Raw genomic sequence first — 17,603 nt, forward strand, 5'->3', positions numbered from 1 at the left:
GGCAGCTACAAGAGATTTTTTATGCAGGTTCTTTTCCATTGGTAGGCTCTCTTCTGGGCTAATGTGGGGAAAAAAGCACTTGCTTTTAGGGCAGCCTAAGCACCTTTTTTGTTGTGTGATTCACAGAAATGCTCTCTTACCTGTAAATTTCCTTCTATACTGGCATGCAGGATTCATTTGATATTGGCATAGAAATTGTACCTCTGTTCTACAGTTGATATGCAGACTCTTTTCTGTTTGGAAAAGGATGAAAGCTCTCTTCTGCTCTGGCTTGTAAGGCCTGTTCTGTATGGGCTCTCCTTTCTGTCACCCATCGAACACAGGCACACACACCCTTTATTTTCTCTTTCCATGTACAGGAATGTTCCAAGTCTTGGTTATCACAGGACTGCAAGATGTCATTTGCATGGAGATGTATATTGGCATCTTGTTTCGTTTTTTTCTGCCAGTATAAATGGAACTGGTTCAAAAAATTTCACTGACACTTTGGGGGCAGAAAACCATTTTGGGAATGGACATTTTTTAGGAAAATGCTGACAATTGCTTGGTTGTACTTGGCAAAGGAATGTACCTTGGGTCTTCAGGGGAAAATCTAAAAAAGTGAAAAAGCAAAAAATACAAGAGAAAATAATAATTCTCCAACCCCTTTTACATGTAGATAGATGAAGAAACACCTGTGGGAGCTCACTCCAGGGTGACTTTTTGCTCCTGAAGGAAACCAAAGCTGTTAAACATGGAAACTTTGGAATCTCTCTCCAATTGCCAGCAAGAGTGGGCTGTGGCTTTGCACCAATAAAGCTGCATTACTTTGGCACTGCAGGGACACGTGGAAGTTTATTCTTACTCTCACTCACATTCAGTTCAGTCCTACTGACTAGAAGATCCTGCCTTCACATTCCTGCTGGCTCTCCTGCCCCCTGACAGATCTGCAAGGACTTTCAGTGGCTAATGGGGCAGGAAACCCTTCACTTAAAGAGACACCATCTTAATAGAGTCCTGGTTTTCTTCAAAGAAATAATACTGGCATAATTCCTCCTTGTTCCCTCCCATTTGAGATGAGTTACAACTGCTGATGTCCAAAAGGATCTTTGCAGCAGCATCTCTTGTATGGCAACCCAAGTCCTCACAGTCAGGCTGTGAGGCATGAGCTGCATGATAGTTTTTTCACTTGGCCTTTAATGGTGTTTTAAATTCTCCCTGTTGGGCAGGCTTGTACTCTCATGTGCTGCCTAGAGGTCTACACTGTCTACTTCTCCTCCATCCACTGCTGCTTGTGTGCTTTACTCCTCAGCTTGTGGATGAAAACTTTTTCCTTCCTGCTTAGCCTGGAGATCTGTGTAAATGACACACAGCAGATCTCACAGAAATTAAGACACACAGACATTAAATCATCAGTGGCAGTGCTCTTGGGCAGAGTCCTACCTGACAAAATGCCAATATGTTCCTGGCCCTGGGAGACCTCTCAGCCTGTGTAATGTTCTGCTGGTCCCAGGCAGCTTTCTGCTCTGTGATGGACAGGCATGGCTTCATCAAAGGTTCTCCAGAGCCTTAAATCAGGAACAATACAGCTGTACCTGTGAGATGCTCTTGGGGGTTAGATTTCTTTCTTTTTCTACTAAGAGAATTTCCTCCCATAAGTTGCTAGAAACTAACTACTGGGTAAGTCTGGGTACTTAAGCAAAACAAAAGAAGTGGCCAAAGTTGGGAGAGGAGTGTAGCGCCTGGCTACACTTTCTTTGTCTCTGGGAGTTTCTCTCGGAGGGGGGAGATACCGCGAGTTGTGCGGGGGCAGGTAAAGAACGCAGCTTCTCTCTTGACCTTCGGAAGAGCTCAGCAGAGCTGTGCCTGGCAAAGGGAACTCACTGCTGCTGCAGGAGTGCGGCTCTGTCCTGTTTGTTCTGCTGTGGGATGAGCCTCTGCTCCTGCGAGCAGCCACTGAACTGGGCCCTTGCTATCGCCTGCCTCACTAGAAGAGGAGCCTGTTGCCATTTTCTCGGCTGTCCAGGGATCCTGGTCCTGCCCCTCCGTGCCTTGCTGGAGCTGGGTCACTGCTGTCCTGCCCCCGCTGCTCCTTCGGTGCTGCTCCGAGTTCTTCATTGCTCTGTAGCCCACATCCCTTGCCTGCTGAGACCTCCCGCATCTGCAGCCACAGCTCCGGAGTTTCTGATCCATCCCTTCCATCCTTTTTCCAGTCTGCAGCCACAGCTCCAGAGTCTCTGATCCAGCTCTTCCATCCCTTCCAGTTTTTAGCCTCAGCTTGTGAGTTTCTGATCTATCTCTTCCATCCCTTCCATCCCTTCAGCCACATCTCCGGAGTTTCTGATCCATCTCTTCCATCCCTTCAGCCACAGCTCTGGAGTTTCTGATCCATCCCTTCCATCCCTTCCCGTCTGGGACAAAGCTCCAGAGTTTCTAATCCATCCCTCCCCTCCCTGCCCGTGCGGGCCCCGCCGCCCTCACGGCGCTCCCGGCCCGCCCACAGCGCCCCCTGCAGCCCCGGGGGATCCCTGCCCTGCCCTGCCCTGCCCGCCGGGAGCCCCCAGCGCCCCTGCTGGCCGTGCCCGGAACTGCACCCAAGGGGAAAGCGCCGCGCTCGGGGAACGTTCCTGGGCTCGGGTTCTGTTTGTTATTAATGCTGGGGTTGTTGTTTTGTTTGCCTTCTTAAACACATTAGTAAAGAACTGTTATTCCTATCTCTGTATCTTTTCCTGAGAGCCCCTTAATTTCAAAATTATGATAATTCGGAGAGGGGGGTTTACATTCTCCATTCCAAGGGGGGCTCCTGCCTTCCCTAGCAGACACCTGCCTTTCAAACTAAGACAGATGCCAAGAACCTACACAGATGCCTGATAAGAGGAAGGCCTTTTACTCGCCCCTCTCTATATTTAGCAGCATTCCCAGGCAGTGTTTCTAAAATTATCAGCTGCAGTAATGTGATTCATATCCCCATCACTGCCAGCAGTGGATAAGAGAGCGTAAATGACAGGAGAAAATCCTGAGCAGTATCGCCCAAATCAGGACTGTACTGGTATAGTCTTTGGTGCTTGTATTGGCATCCATGCCAGACTTTCAGGGAGAAGCAGTTACCATTCTCAGAATCTGTTTTCTCTCACAGCAGTAGGTGGGAATGTCCCAAGCTGCAAGAGAAAGGGCTCGAGATTGCTTCCAAACTGTATTTTTGGGCAAGTCTGGTACAACGAATAATGACAAAAAATGTACACGAATTGTTCTTGCAAGGACACTGTGCTGCTTGGGCTGTGAATGCTGTCACTAGAGCAGGACCTCTGCTATCTAAGAAGAGTCTCCATCTGTAGTAAATCAACAGCAGACAGGGAAAGCATCTCTATCAGCTATGGGAACCCATTCCTGAGATGGAAGGAATGAATGTTGTGGTGGTTGTCATAGACTGCCCTGAACCAGTCTGGAAAGAGGCATTACTGTGGAATCAGTCCAAGAGCTGAAGCTGTTATGGTAAATACCATAAACATCTAAATCTTTTAGGAGGTTCAGTCTGCATATCTGAGTCATTATGGGATATTAACTAAAATGCTCATTTGAAAAATTACCCTGTGAGCCACTACAATGTAGCAGAGGAGCTGTTTTGCTCAGATAAATACTAATTGAAAACTGAGGCAGAAACCTGCAGCCATATCTGCCTGTGTTGTGATCTTGTCAAATCTCATCACCTAATTACTAACAGGCCTTGCTGGGCCATGGAAGAGAACTGCAGGAGAGGCAGAGCCTGAGAAAACAGTATTTATTATTCTGAGGCAAAGCTCTTCTTTCAGAGTTGGTGCTGAATGAATCCCTCAACAAAATTAAAAAGACCTGTGCTTTCCTGCAGTACTTAAAAAGAAAGTTAAGTGCTGATATTCTTAATTACTGTTCACCCTAAAGATCCTGGGGCCATGATGGGGTATTTATTCTGTTCGATCAAATTAATAATTGAGAATTCCTTTCCAGCCCTCTGAAACATCCCTCCTTCGTCTCATCAATACAACTCCAAAGCAAAACTGGGCTGTTCTCTTCTTCATGATTCCACACAGATTCCCCTGTGCTTTCAAATAGCTGTTCCACAGTCATGGAGTGATGGTTATTGCTACGCATATTGGCAAAGCACACTTGGACCCTTTGGGCTGAAAGAACATATGTTTACTATAAGAAATTATGTCACTGTTATCATCTCCCATTGTGATGTTAAAGATGTTAAAGACTCAAAATGAGGGCAGTAATGCCATTAGACAGAGGAAGGAGATCTTGAAGCTATATAAAACTCTAACACGTGCTGCAGACTCACTTTCCAGCTGAATTGCTCTTTGGTAGTTTGTTTTGGTGACCATTGTAAGTTCATATTCCTCCACTGTTGCAATGGCCACAGGCAGTACAGAGACAGAAGGAAATCCTCTCCGTGCACTTTATGAAAAACTTCAAACCAAGATAAATATCCACAAAATGCTGCATAAGGCATGCACACAGAAAAGTGTAACTCCAATGGGTGGCAGCAGAGCCTGGCAACATTTACATTTTTCTAGCATTTCGATAAAACTTACGCAAGGGAGAAGTCATAAGAAGACAATGGCCTCCATTTCTCTTAAAACAGGTGAAGAAAATGAGACTGATGAAAGAGAAGCTGAGTTTTTAATGTGAGGGGCTGAAATACAGCAACCCAGTAATCTGTACACTCCCCCCTCAGAGTAACATTTACAATTTATGCATAGTTTCTTCCATGATATTTCTTCTATTCAGATAATTTTCATTATCTTCACAGAAATACCACGTATTTCCTTTAGGGATTTTACTATTTTCCACCCATCCTCTCCAGCTCCACACTAGGTAGCATCCAGAGAACGCCCCAGCAGGACTAGAACAATGAAAGGGTTAACAACTCCTTCCCAGTGTTGGAGATAGGGGACATAATTTTAAAATCAAAGAGAAATATAGTTATGAAGCAATTTTATTCTCTATTAACCCAATCAATGGAAGGTTCCCATAAGCCATTACCACGGATTTCAGATGCAGAAGATGTCGCGAGGGGTTAAATAAAGATGTTTCTTTGTTCATTAGTACTGACAGCTCAGGGAAAGAGAAGGAAGGAGGGAAGTAGGGGGAGAGATGGAAGAAAAGGAAATACAGGTTTGGGATATGAGAGAAGAATTTACCTATCACCATGTGAATTGTATAGAATTCCTATGTAGCTATGACAGGATACACTAAGGCAGTGTATTAAGTCATGCATTAGGAACAGGAAATTAGGTGGGCCAATCAATGGTGAGCCTGGAGGTGACCTTGGAATATCAAATGCAGATTTACATGGTGTGAATAACGGTGATGAAAGGATAACTGCCCATGCTTGTCACCCACAAAACACTTGAGCCTCCAGCAAACATCAGTCCACACAGCAGTGATCAGTACTGAATTTCTTCCCTGCTGGAAAACCTCTAGGAGAGAGGCAGAGCTGATGCAGGAAAAACAATTCTCCCAGGGACTCCTGACAGCCTTTCTCACTACCATATGTAGGCCTAAACAATATTATCTAGCAATTTTCAAGTCTTAAGATTCACACACAATGGCAGCAGCAGTCAACAAAAAATAACTCATTTATAAAAGGAAGTCTAATTGCATCATCCATCTTCAGTAAAAATTCAATATTTCCCAATACAAGTTGTTTTGATTTAATGAATGGGGGAATCATCCTTTTCCTACTTCCTAGCATGCTCATGTCTTCAAATGAATCCTGCATCACTGGAAAGCAGACAGAAATTTTAACGGAAATGCTGGGAACTGCTGCTAACATACCCTTCTTCCTGGAGAAGGAAGGAAATGTGAGCAAACCCCTGTTCTTCCAGAAGGTGTGGGGTCCTCTGCTTGCAATCTGCCTCTGGCTTTTGGCTCTAAACTGGAAATTTAGATCATGTTTCTGTTTATCACAAAGGGGAGACTCAGCAGAGTTTCCACTGTGGAAAAAGGCTAGAGGTGTGTAGGGGCTGTGTGTTTGGCAGAGGAGCTGGGAGGAAGCACAGAGTGCTGCTGGTGGTGAATAGGATATGGCCAGCTCTTGGAGAGACATCTCACTTCTCATCTTCCAGAGGTTTTGATGAAACTGGTGTAGCTCTGCCTAAGGAGATAAGACCTCTCCTTGGTCATCTGGGTGTATTTAATTTTTCTGGAAATCTCCCCTTTCCTTCCTGAATTATTTAATTTCATACTAATGCAGTGTCCCTGTGCTGTTTACTAACCACACGCAGGCAGTTATTCCCTCTGCCTGCTCAGGACATTAATGAAATGCCTGCCCACCCATGCAGCCAAACACAAAGGGGGCTGCTAATGGCATCTTTCTTTTGAAGTGAAATCCCAAAGCTTTCGTTTGCTTCATGTTCCTCCCTGATAAAACTCTCCTGTCTCTGTCTCAATATGGGGCACTGTTATCTAGTCTCATTTGGGGGTGGCAGGAGCTCTGAGGCTGGTCTGGGGAGTGCTCTACCTTCTGTGTGGTGAGGAGGAAAAGCCAGCAACCACAGCACAGCCGAGCCAGATGTCTCAACAGGGACAGATGACCACCATTATTCTTGAGGAAATAAGGAATGTGCATAATAGATCAGAAAAGCAGGGAAACAGCCAACTTACATGTGGGGAACAATTTGAATATCCTAAGATGCACCTGCAAGATAAATTTGGGGGATGGGGACCCACAGACAAATCCTAGGCATTGCAGTGCAGGTTTGGAACATGGCAGTACTATAGTAAATACAAAACTCATGTGTTAATTTCTGAGATAATGTGTTTATACTGACAGATAGTATACTTCAGGAGAGAGGCACAACTCAGAGAATCATATCCATCCATTTTCACCTCAGATTCTGGTGTGGTAGTCAGTTCTGCGAATATAAGGCATTTATGTTTCTCAGTATTGCATCTAAGTCTATAACACACTTGTTAAAACATACAGAAAAGCAGCTACTTTGTGCTGCTGTGGCAACCTGTACATGCACACTGAGCTGTCTCTGACCTGGAGAACTTAATTCTGTACTTCTTGTTTGTTTCTCTAAAGATTGTGAAATTGTTCTGGCTTTCCCCTGGCAAGTATAGAAAGAGTGACATCAAGGCACATATTTGGGACCCACTTTTTTTGTAAGACAGGGTTTTACAACACAAGATGTTGTTTGGTAGCATGTCTCCTTGGGAATCCCCAGAAGAGAAGCAAAGATGGGGAGCAAACTCCCGCTGGTTGCATTTTCTTGGTACTCTACCAAGTCCCATTTGACTTCACAGTTTAATCCAAATAGACAGCAATCTTTAAGGGATTCTAATCCATTTTAACAAGAATTTGAAATTCTACACTGGGAAAACTTCAGTTTTCCATCATAAACACAAACTATGTCATTATTAGATGAACCATGAAACGCCCATTCTGGGAATAAGGTGAATGTTTCAGGGATGTTAGAGGTCTTTTCCAGCCTTACAAATTCAGTGATCCAAAACATGCTTAATTGCCACTGAGAAGTTATGTCTCCTTTTGAGAAGTCTTGATCTTAAAAATTATTGATATAGTGCAAATATTTATGTAGTTTCTAGAGTTTACAAACAAGGTTTATCAGCCCTACTCCCTGTCCTTTCCATTCCAAAGATGCCCATGCTGTACTGTAAGGAACTGAGAACAAGTGTGTGCATGCTGGCTGGATCCTGTGAACTTCAGGAGTCCGCAGAAACCTGTAGCCTTTCCCATCTCCTCACAGAGGCACTGCCCCTGCACCTCAGCCTCCTTGAACACAGGGGCTATGAGCTCTAATGGGATGGGAATCAGTTCTCCTTCCCTACCACCCTACCATGGTTTCATTCCTCCCCTGCTGAGGCTGGGTGACATGTTTCCATTGAGTTCACTGATTCAGCAAGATCGAGCCCTTGGTCTTAAATAACTAAAGACTGCAAACTGAATATTGTAGCCATGGCAACAGCCAGCTCAACTTTAAACCCTCTGATATATAAAAAGGCAATTTTCTTTATTTTTTCTCCCTGCATTTTTATATTTCCAGAACTTACAATGGTAATAATGGCCTCAGGCCCTAGCCTCCACCAGCCAGCCATTAACTTCATGGAAATGCTTTCTCCATCAGCCCCTATTGTCGACAGCCAGCACCATTCCACAGAAACCATAGGGCTTCCCCATGCTAACACGACTAGACATCTCAGCTGTGCCACAGCCCTTTGCAATCCTGCTGCAGACTTATTTCCTGATCATGACAAGTGAGCTGGTACTCCATTTAGAGAGGCTGCAGGACTCTGCAGTGCTCCTAACTTCCTCTTGGAAAATGGGGAACAAAATGTCCCTCATCAGGCTGATTGCCATTGTGTCCTGCACACATAAGCTCATGGGTATATGAACTCCTCTGCCCTGCCCCTCTGCCTTCCAGGCTTATCCATCTTTCTCTGAGTGAAGCAGGAATACTTTCACGTCTCAGTTTTATTTGGTGTCCTGTTTGTGCCTCAGAAGCTTTGTCAATGCCATTGTGGAGCCATTGGAAATAGTGGGAATAGCTCCTTGCTAACGCTGCTAAAGCACAGACAGCAAAGGGCCCTTTTGCATTTTAGGATTTTTTTTTTTACTTTTTCTCAGGATCTTTCTAGAAACTTTCCTTCAAGACCTAGGGCTGGATTAGCACAAATTAACTGTTTAGCATGTGTAAGACATTGCTTGCCTATTCATAACAGGAACAGAAGACTTCAGTCCTGTGTGTAATTTTGTCCTTGATTTTGTATGTGGCCAGTGGTTTAACTTTTGTGCCTCAGTTTCTCCTGCTGTAAAAAAGGAAAATGATACACTTCTATCTCTTCTAATGGTCATGAAATTAATTTCCCTGTAATGCGTGTATAGTATGTAGAGATGGCAGGATGAATGGCAATGGTAGCAGCTATTATTATATATCACTTTCAGCAGATAGCAATTTCTACAGTAGGTTAAATTCCGGCCCAAAAAGTACTTGACAGTGTCTCTTTAAGGTCACAAGCTATTATGAGTTGAAGACTAAAATGCTTTGTATATGATGATGAATAAATGAATTGAGTATCTCTGCCCAGCAATGTGGGATATGGAAACGATGCTGAATATCTTCAGCCTGTACTATCAACATCCATCAGCTTTCCCCTTGCTCATCTCTCAGCTGTCGCAATATGAAACCCACTTTCCCCCGAGATTTCAAACGGCTGGGGCTAAACAGCAAAAAAACATTTGGTGACTAAATTTGCCAGAGAAGGTCTCAGTCACGAATGACTAAAAACAAAATTATAGAGCAATCTCAGCTGACTGAGAGCAGAATGAAATGTGATTCATTTTCATCCAGCCGGCAGAGACTGCAGAGAAAAAAAGACTGGACTAACCCTTTTTCTGCTAGCAATGCCCATTCTCCCTGGGCTGGTGCACATGTAGTTTGCATTCCTCAAATATTAGGTCTTCTGCTTGTTTTGTAGGGGAACACATAGCTTTTATTACTCAGGTGGACCAGACCAGTAGGAGGACTGTGCTAAAAAGATTAGTGTGCTGTACTTCGATATCTTACACAGTTTATAGGGACATAACCGTAGATCCCACTGCCCTCTACCAAGCAAGACATGACTGCCTGCACAAAAAACCCCCTTGTAGTCTGAAGATGACAGACAAAATCTGGACAATGACATGTGGTAGTGGGATAAAACATTTGTCAGCAAGGTAGTCAAAGGTGTCAGCACTGCGTCACTGCAGGAGACAAGGAATTGTAAGGTGGGAAAGAGATGTGGATAATGACATGGCTCTCTGAATGCCTACAGGAGGGATTCCTCACATGCAAGGAGCAGGAGAGGAGAAAACATGGAGATGGTAGCCTGGAAGTTTGACTACAAGGCAGTGGAGCCTGGTGTCATGGCAATGCAGACAAATGCTTTGGGCAGAAGCTCTTGTTGCAGGCTTTCTCATCCAGTCCGCACTCCTAAGCTTGGGGATCATCACTGGAAGCCTCAGGAAGGAAATGGTGCTGAGTCACCTGTGCTCTGCTGCACCCTGGGCTGAAACTCCCCAGGAAATTTCTGACCCTTATTGGAAGGGGGGCAGGTGAGACTGCTGGCATTGAACTCCTCCCATGACAAATACCAGCACCTGAAGGGTGTGTTAAGGTTGGTCATATGCATCACATGGGTCTGCGTGCTGGCTGATCACCTGCTCAAATAAATAAATTAAAAGTATGTCTGCTGTCCCTAGCCCAGAAAAACTGTTTAAAGAAAGACATCAAAGTAAGAAAAATCGCATTTTTGTCAGTCAACATCACAGATGATCTTTCCTTCAGCATTTTCTCCACACTTTTAAAAGGGAGTGGATAAAATAACAAGTCAAGCAAAGGTTCTGAAACGTCATATAGTGATGTCTCTGGCAACAGAAGGAAAGGGGCTATCCATAAGTCAGCCTCCCTGAGGAAGCATTGTTTGTGAGGCCAGAGACTGACCTAAGAAGACAATTTGAGCAAGGGCTGCTCCTTCAGTGTCTGATGCCCTCCACATCAGCACTGCACTGAAAATCTCTGTGTAACACTGCAGCAGAGTCATGATACAGCAAGTCAAGCTAATGGATGATGAATGTGATACTCAGAGTGAAGTGGTAGCACAGGCAAAGTCCTGGAGCAGGAGCAATTTACTCAGAGCTGAACAAATGCTGGATACAAGGCAGACTTTCCCTGCCTTCTTTTGAGAACACTCAATGGAAAGCTCCCTTAGCAACTACCGGATTAAGTCAAGAGGACAAGCCACGGGCAGTTGAAAAAGTAGCAACTTTGTCATTCAACAGCTTGTAGATAGTACAAGAATGGTCCAAGACAGGCTTGGCTGATGCCAAATGATTTCTGCTTTATGCACACTGTGGTACAATTTACATACTTGATTTGGTTTCCTTCCATAATGGAAAAAATTCTCATGAACCTTAAAAAACTTGTTTTAAAATCATCCAGCTTTACAGCTTATTTAATAAATTTCTAATTGGTCAGTTTAGTCATGTGACTGTGCTTTTCAAACAACATCAGCAAAACCCTCAAGCTGAGTGAGCAACAGGAGGAAAAAAAATGAAAATACCCAAACTGTAGGTGTTTGGGTTTGCTGAGGTGTTACAGAGAAAAGGAAGCTCTGTTAATATGGCAAGGTTAGGGTCTGCCTGGCCAAACACAGCATCTCAGCAGGACTAGGACTCCCAGTGGAATTACCTCTATTGCACTGCTTCCTCTCTGTAAAACTGGCTTACACAGAACTGGCTCAAGTTGTGTGGCTGGTATGGTGGAGCTGCACCAAGAAACATCCAAAGGTTCCCACACTGCATTTCCAGCTTGAAATTTGTTCTCTCACCTCTCTTTTAAGCCAGCTTCGTGTGTTGATTAGATCAAATAAAAAAGATTCGCTTTCTTTTATGGTTAGCAAACTACCAACATGCCTGTAACTAAATAATAGTAATTAGCCAAATCCTTACATGATAAAATACCTCCTGAACAGCACAATAGTTATCTTGTTCTCTGATATATGCAAATAAATCCATTATCTTCAATGGAGCAGCACTTGTATGATGGAGGGAGAAAAAGAAATTTGGCCTAAGAAGACTCTTTCAAGAGAAGTGACTGAGTAAAAGGTCTGAGTTTTGCTGATTACCAGTTATTTTAGGAACCATATGCACAGACGCTTTCTGACTCATGTTGCTGTCAATGAAGGGCAGCTGTGCAACAGCAGATTTGAGCCCAGGAGTTTGGGTCTGATTCATGGCATGATCTTCTTCAAACCACTTCTCTCTGGGGTCAAGATCCTGTGTGAAGTAGGGTTGGTAGTATTGCCCTTGTTATCCAGTACAGATCCCTGGAGGAGATTGCTGTGCCAGTGCAGAAGCAGCAGTCCAAGCTGCCTGGCTGCCCTCAGAGAGTCTGAGGGGGCAGGATAAGGCAGGCTGCGCTGGGCTGGGCGTGAACGGGGAAGGTCCAACGTGGTCTCCTTTATGTACTGAGACACAGTGATAAAAGAAGGTGAACAAAAGCTTCCCAATGTTTGGCTTCAAATGGGAAGGTATTTGCTAAGTATAGATAGCATTTGCTTTGGTTCTAATTTGCTCTGCTTTCTTAAAGTAAAGCCAAAGAATGCAATTAGGATTTCATGCAGATGAAGTCCAGCTATGTTTCGTAAAATGAAATCTATTTCCTTGACCTGGAACCACACGGCACAGCCTGTTCACTGCACGAGGAGAAGCTGTAATAGAAATTTTTATCTAAATAATACCCAGAATCACAATCAACATCAGTTCCCCTCGCTAATCTTGCTGGATGGATACACACTGAGTAGAATTACTTGACTAAGGACTTGTCATCCAGAGAAAAAAGAAACAATCAGAGAAGTGCTGTGATCTAGGACAACACAACATGCCACTAGCAGACAGGAAAAGGGGCCAAAGTATCTGAAGTTCTCACTAAGTCCTAATTTCTACCTTCACAGGAGAAATATATTGCTATTTTCCCTGTCAGACAGCAAGTTTGCACAAAATAGTATTTTAGCATAAGATTATGAGACTGAAGGTGTTGATGAGACTGCACTGAATTTGCTGAGCAGTATTTGCAGGAAATCAGGGGAGAATTTTCAAAATGTCAAAACAGTTCATTTTTGTACAAAATGTTTCCTTATTGCTTTAAAATATCTTTTGCTAAAAAAATCGATTTGAAGTAAAGACCGGAAAAATAACAATGCAGGACAAATAAGTTGAGAACTAAAAGAAAATATTGTTTGATTCCCACAAATACAGAATTTCAAATTCAATGTTTTTTGCTTAAGCCACACAATCTATAAATTTATCATCTTCCCAACCCTGCTCCTGACATTTTAAGCCATCTGCCCTCCATTGGAGAGGTGGTGTTGTCAGCTCCACATCGTTACATACCCTGTAAGGCCACGGACAAATCTGTGGTTGGAACATTCTACATGGGAGTTCCTGTGAGCACAGTTCTGCCTCCAGTCTTTTCATGGGCCTCCTGTGCTGTAAGGAATTAATATTTTCCAGTATTAATTAAATAATTATTTTTCACCTGCAACTCACCGGTTGAATAAACACATGGGAATAAACACATGGGAAGGCATCTCCTTCTGATGTCCAAGAACATTTGTGCAACCAGGTAAACTCTTCTCATGTAATTCCTCCTGCTTTCTTTGGCTGTGTCAAACTTGGTGATAATTGACACCAAAACTACACTTGTGCTGAAAAGCCACTTGCAAAATGGTATGGAATCTTGCAATCCAAATGCAAAAAAGATAACCAAAGACATAAAAGACATGATCTGTCTTTGTATCCAGTCTGCAGAGGATCCCAGTCACTAAATTACCACACAGGACTGCAGAGTGCAAGTGAGAGTAAAGGCATGCAGTCCCCCTTGGAGGAACAGGCTTGTGCTCCTGTGACTGAGGGTAAGACATATAGGTAAGGGAAATTTTCAGGACAAGCTGCAATCCCTTCTTTGTGCTTTTTCCGAACTCAAGGCAAACTGTTTTTGCGCAAAGCACAGCTTTATGCCCTGGTTAGAAGTAAACCAGGTAAAGATGTGATAGTATGGACTGCACATAGCCACTGCACAAGTTCTAAATATAAATTTGGGCAGCTGCCCTATTTTGAACTGGCACTTCACTGCTGCCACTCAAGGAGGCTTGCCTATGTTTGCATATGCTGCAATTGCACCTGACAATCACACTGCAGACACGGCTCCGAGTGGCACCTTGGTGGCCCCACTTGTGCTGACACCCCTGCCACGCTGCCTTGCTCCCATGCCTCTGTCTCCAGAACAGCCATGTCTGGTGGTCATTGCACCTGGCTTTCCAGCTGTCCTGTGCTTCTTAGCCACAGCTCCCCACAGCTTGGCCAGCAGGCTCTGTCCCATCGGGGTTTGGAAGGGGCTCATCACACACAGGCTCAGAGGAGGGAAAACCCGCAGTATTTGGGGTGCAGTGGGACCGTGCCCATGCTGTGTGTGCAGTTCCACAAGGGATGTTGCCAAGTGATGACCTGGCAATGAGGAGAGAACTTGGGCATTACTGCTGACAGGCTTACTGCTCTGCACTGCACAGCCTCCTCTCATTCCACATTGCACAGAAATATGTATTTAATTAAGAGTCATATGCTATGCACAGCTCTCCTGAGAGAGGGGCTGGAGCTCCCACAGAGCCACCAGGCATTTAAGGAGCAAAGGGCCTCAGAAGAAGGATAGGGCTTGTTTGTTTTTCCTTGTTACCTGGAGCATTTCCATCTCAGACTGCCTAATTTAAAGTGCTTCCAAGCCTGTGTTCTCTGAAGGCCTGGCCCCATTCAGCTCACGGAGATGGAAAACAATTTAGGTCTCACAGCTACAGCAGGGTGATGCAGCTGATAAGGGAACTTCAAGGTTAAATAAACTGTTCCATGGGCAGGGAATTGGGGAAGGATCTCCACAGAGCCAAGGAGTGAGGTGGTGAAGCACAGGCAGTGGAAGATGGGCAGGATGGAAATACTTCCCTGAACCCAGAGAGACTTGTCTGAGAAAACAGCAAACAGAAGTCTTGGAGACATGATCCACAAATAACTTATTTTTTTTTGTCATTGCTGTTGGGCCTTGTATAAGGGAAAACAGGATATGATTTTTGGCTGGGCAGTACTGTAATAAGTGAAAGATAATTTTTTGTAATATATATATATCTTCATAGCATCTTCCAGTCAAAAACTTGCTGTGCTTTAGTCCTATCACCTTAGTGATGCCAAAAAGAGAAACAGGGAAATTCCTATATGAGAGGATGTCTTCACTGTAATAGAGTTGCACAAGCTTTATCCCACAAAATGACATTCACCCTGCAGGGAGGCAAACCCTTTCAGTCAAACAGCCCAAATGCAATGGCATTACACATCTCACCTATTTGCATGGCACATATATTAGAACTGTATCACCCAGTTCTCTGTCATCACACTGTTGTCCACAGGAAGAGAGCTTATCATCCTCACATCACACATGAGGAAATGCTGGAGGGAATAAGCACATTGCCCATGGTGTGCTACAAAAAGCCTTGGAATGGACCTTAGGGGTTGCTGCCCAATTCTCCCCTCTAGGTGTCAGACATACTTCCATGGTAAACAGGACACTTATCTCTGCTGACCAGGCCCAGATCCTAGAGGAAGGCAAATCCCAGTTTTAGCTGTCATCCCAGTGTTATCAGTCATGTACCTTCAGCTGGAGAGCAAATAGGAAGGGGCACCCTGTAGCTGTGGCTTTGACACTGCTGTTTTAAGCCATCAGTAGGGATGGGGCAAGCCTGTATTTTCATATGGCTGTAATCATGCCACTGCTATTTCAGATTCGGTAATTGCTTGCTGCTAGCAAAAAGTAGAACTCATAAGGCACATCCATCCTGCAGGGAGCTGAGATGGGCTTTTGCAGTTCAGGCCTCTCTCTAGCAGAAATATTGTCAGTGATGAGGAGTCTGGGCCTGATGGTAGATTACCATTCAGGTGATCCCTGGGTCCCTTGAGACAGCTTCCTCTTTCCTTTAATTTTCTCAACTGTTATTTTGTTCTTGCAGAAGCAAGAATGTAGTCCTTTAGAGTGTCCATTCGCTAGGTTATTTTGGCACTACACTTCCTAATGAAATTGTCGGTACATTACATAAAGTGACTAAACAATAACTTCTGCAATAAATGAGTCAGGATGGCCACTGGCATTATCCTCACAAAATGATTGGAGAAATGGGAGACTTCAGCCTATCCACAGGAGATCTTGCCATAATTGTGTATAAATAGAAAGAAATGCAGAGGCAACTCTCAGCTAAGGTCCTGCAGACTCAGTGCCACCTTGTGCTTTTACCAGGAAGCACAAGGAAGCTCAAGGAAGACTGTCAGTGAGGGGCAGAGAGGGATTCTGAGTGAGAACTCTGCTTGCTTTAGGCTGTGATATCACGGATTGACTCAGAGCAGCCACTGAACAAACACAGGAAGCTTTTCTCCTGCAGGAATGCTATGGCTCTCAGCCATCCAAGCCTTTCTGGAGGAGAGCTGGCATCGCTAGGGCAGCACGAGGTACAGAAGGGTAGAAGGGTTTTTTTGCCCTGCGTCACAGGGCAGTCAGTGAAGAGCTTTGGAGCAGGACTTGGTTTTATAATGATGACCTACAAAGTCTAACCTCTATTCCAGACTCTGGTGAGACAGAACTACGTGGGCAGCATTAGTAAATGTCATTATACAAACTTGCAAGATGCTACAAGAGCAGAGTAAGCTTATCCATATTCCTTCTTTCTTTCTTTTTTCTTAGTGGTTACCTTTGCAGAGGAGCAGCCCAGGAGTGCCATAGAGCTGACACTCCTCAGGAGCCCTGGTGTGGTTGATTGAATCCAATGTTTGTCCACTGTACTTTCACAGAGGTGGGAACACATAATTCAAGAAAGAGAGACAGAACCATACCCACCTCTGCTCTTGTCTTCCCTGAGAAGAGGATGGCTCGTGCAGTCTGACACCACTGCAGCCCCAAAGGGTGCCCAGTGGTGTTGGGGGACACCTGTGCAACTCACACACCTAGGGCAAACTCTGCACAAAGTGCCAATGATGGGAAGCTCTTGGCCCTCGTGGCCTCCCTCTACTCCTGAAGTCTTCCTAAATCACAGACAAAGGGAGAGAAGCTGGCTGTCAGCTTCCATTTCAGTTCTCCTATAATTCTTTTAACAATCAGGAGTGGTGTCCATCTCAGCACTGAAATTTTTTCCCTAGGTAAACTTTGTTTTTGTGACATGAAGAATCTGCTGACTGCCTGGAGCAGTCCAGTGCAGGCACTGTGAGCCCTGCCCACACACCACTGTCCTGGCCTGCAGCTCCCCATGGCTGGGCCTGCCTTCCTCTCCCTGTGGCTCCATGCCCTAATCCAGAACTGCTGCTGTAGATCTATGCCACGCAACTGAGAGACGGGACTTCAAAGGTGGGGGGCAAAATGTAGTCCAAGCAAGAAGCTAAAGCAAAAAAGAAATCAAAGACCTGAGCAAAAAGAAGTTGGAGTTGAAATCATTGAAGTCCAAGCAAAAAAGGGGTTGAAGTAGTTTATTTTGCTCTCAGTTCAGTCTTATGTACTGTTGCAGCTCTAAGCAGTTACAGCTCTAAGCAGACACATCCTTAAGCAACAATTTCCCCACTAGTTACAGAATTAGCCTATTGTTTGCATTACTTGGCAGCTTTACAAAACGACATAGTTCCAAAAACCTTGATATTTGCATATGTTGTATTTTCCCAGTTCTTCTCATGTCTGTGGTCGCTTATCCCATGGCCTGTATCCCACCAAGGCCAGGATATTATTAAGCTTCATTGTGCTATCTGTTTTGTCCCCCATTTGTTTTCCAACAGATCTATACCCAGCTTTGCCCATCCTTCTCCCTCAAAATCTGAATGCAAGCTTGCCTGTTAATGAGTAAAAAGCCTGCATACTAATTACTTCAGGTTCTAAGACCACTTTCATTATATAATATATTGATTTTACAAATAAATAGATTCAGACAAAGCTGTAGAGCTATAGATGCATAAATATACATTCTTGTTCCATCAAAACACAGTGCCATAGCATTTTTTGTAGCCTAAC

The sequence above is a fragment of the Prinia subflava genome, chromosome 14, assembly GCF_021018805.1.
Source record: "Prinia subflava isolate CZ2003 ecotype Zambia chromosome 14, Cam_Psub_1.2, whole genome shotgun sequence".
NCBI lineage: Eukaryota > Metazoa > Chordata > Aves > Passeriformes > Cisticolidae > Prinia > Prinia subflava.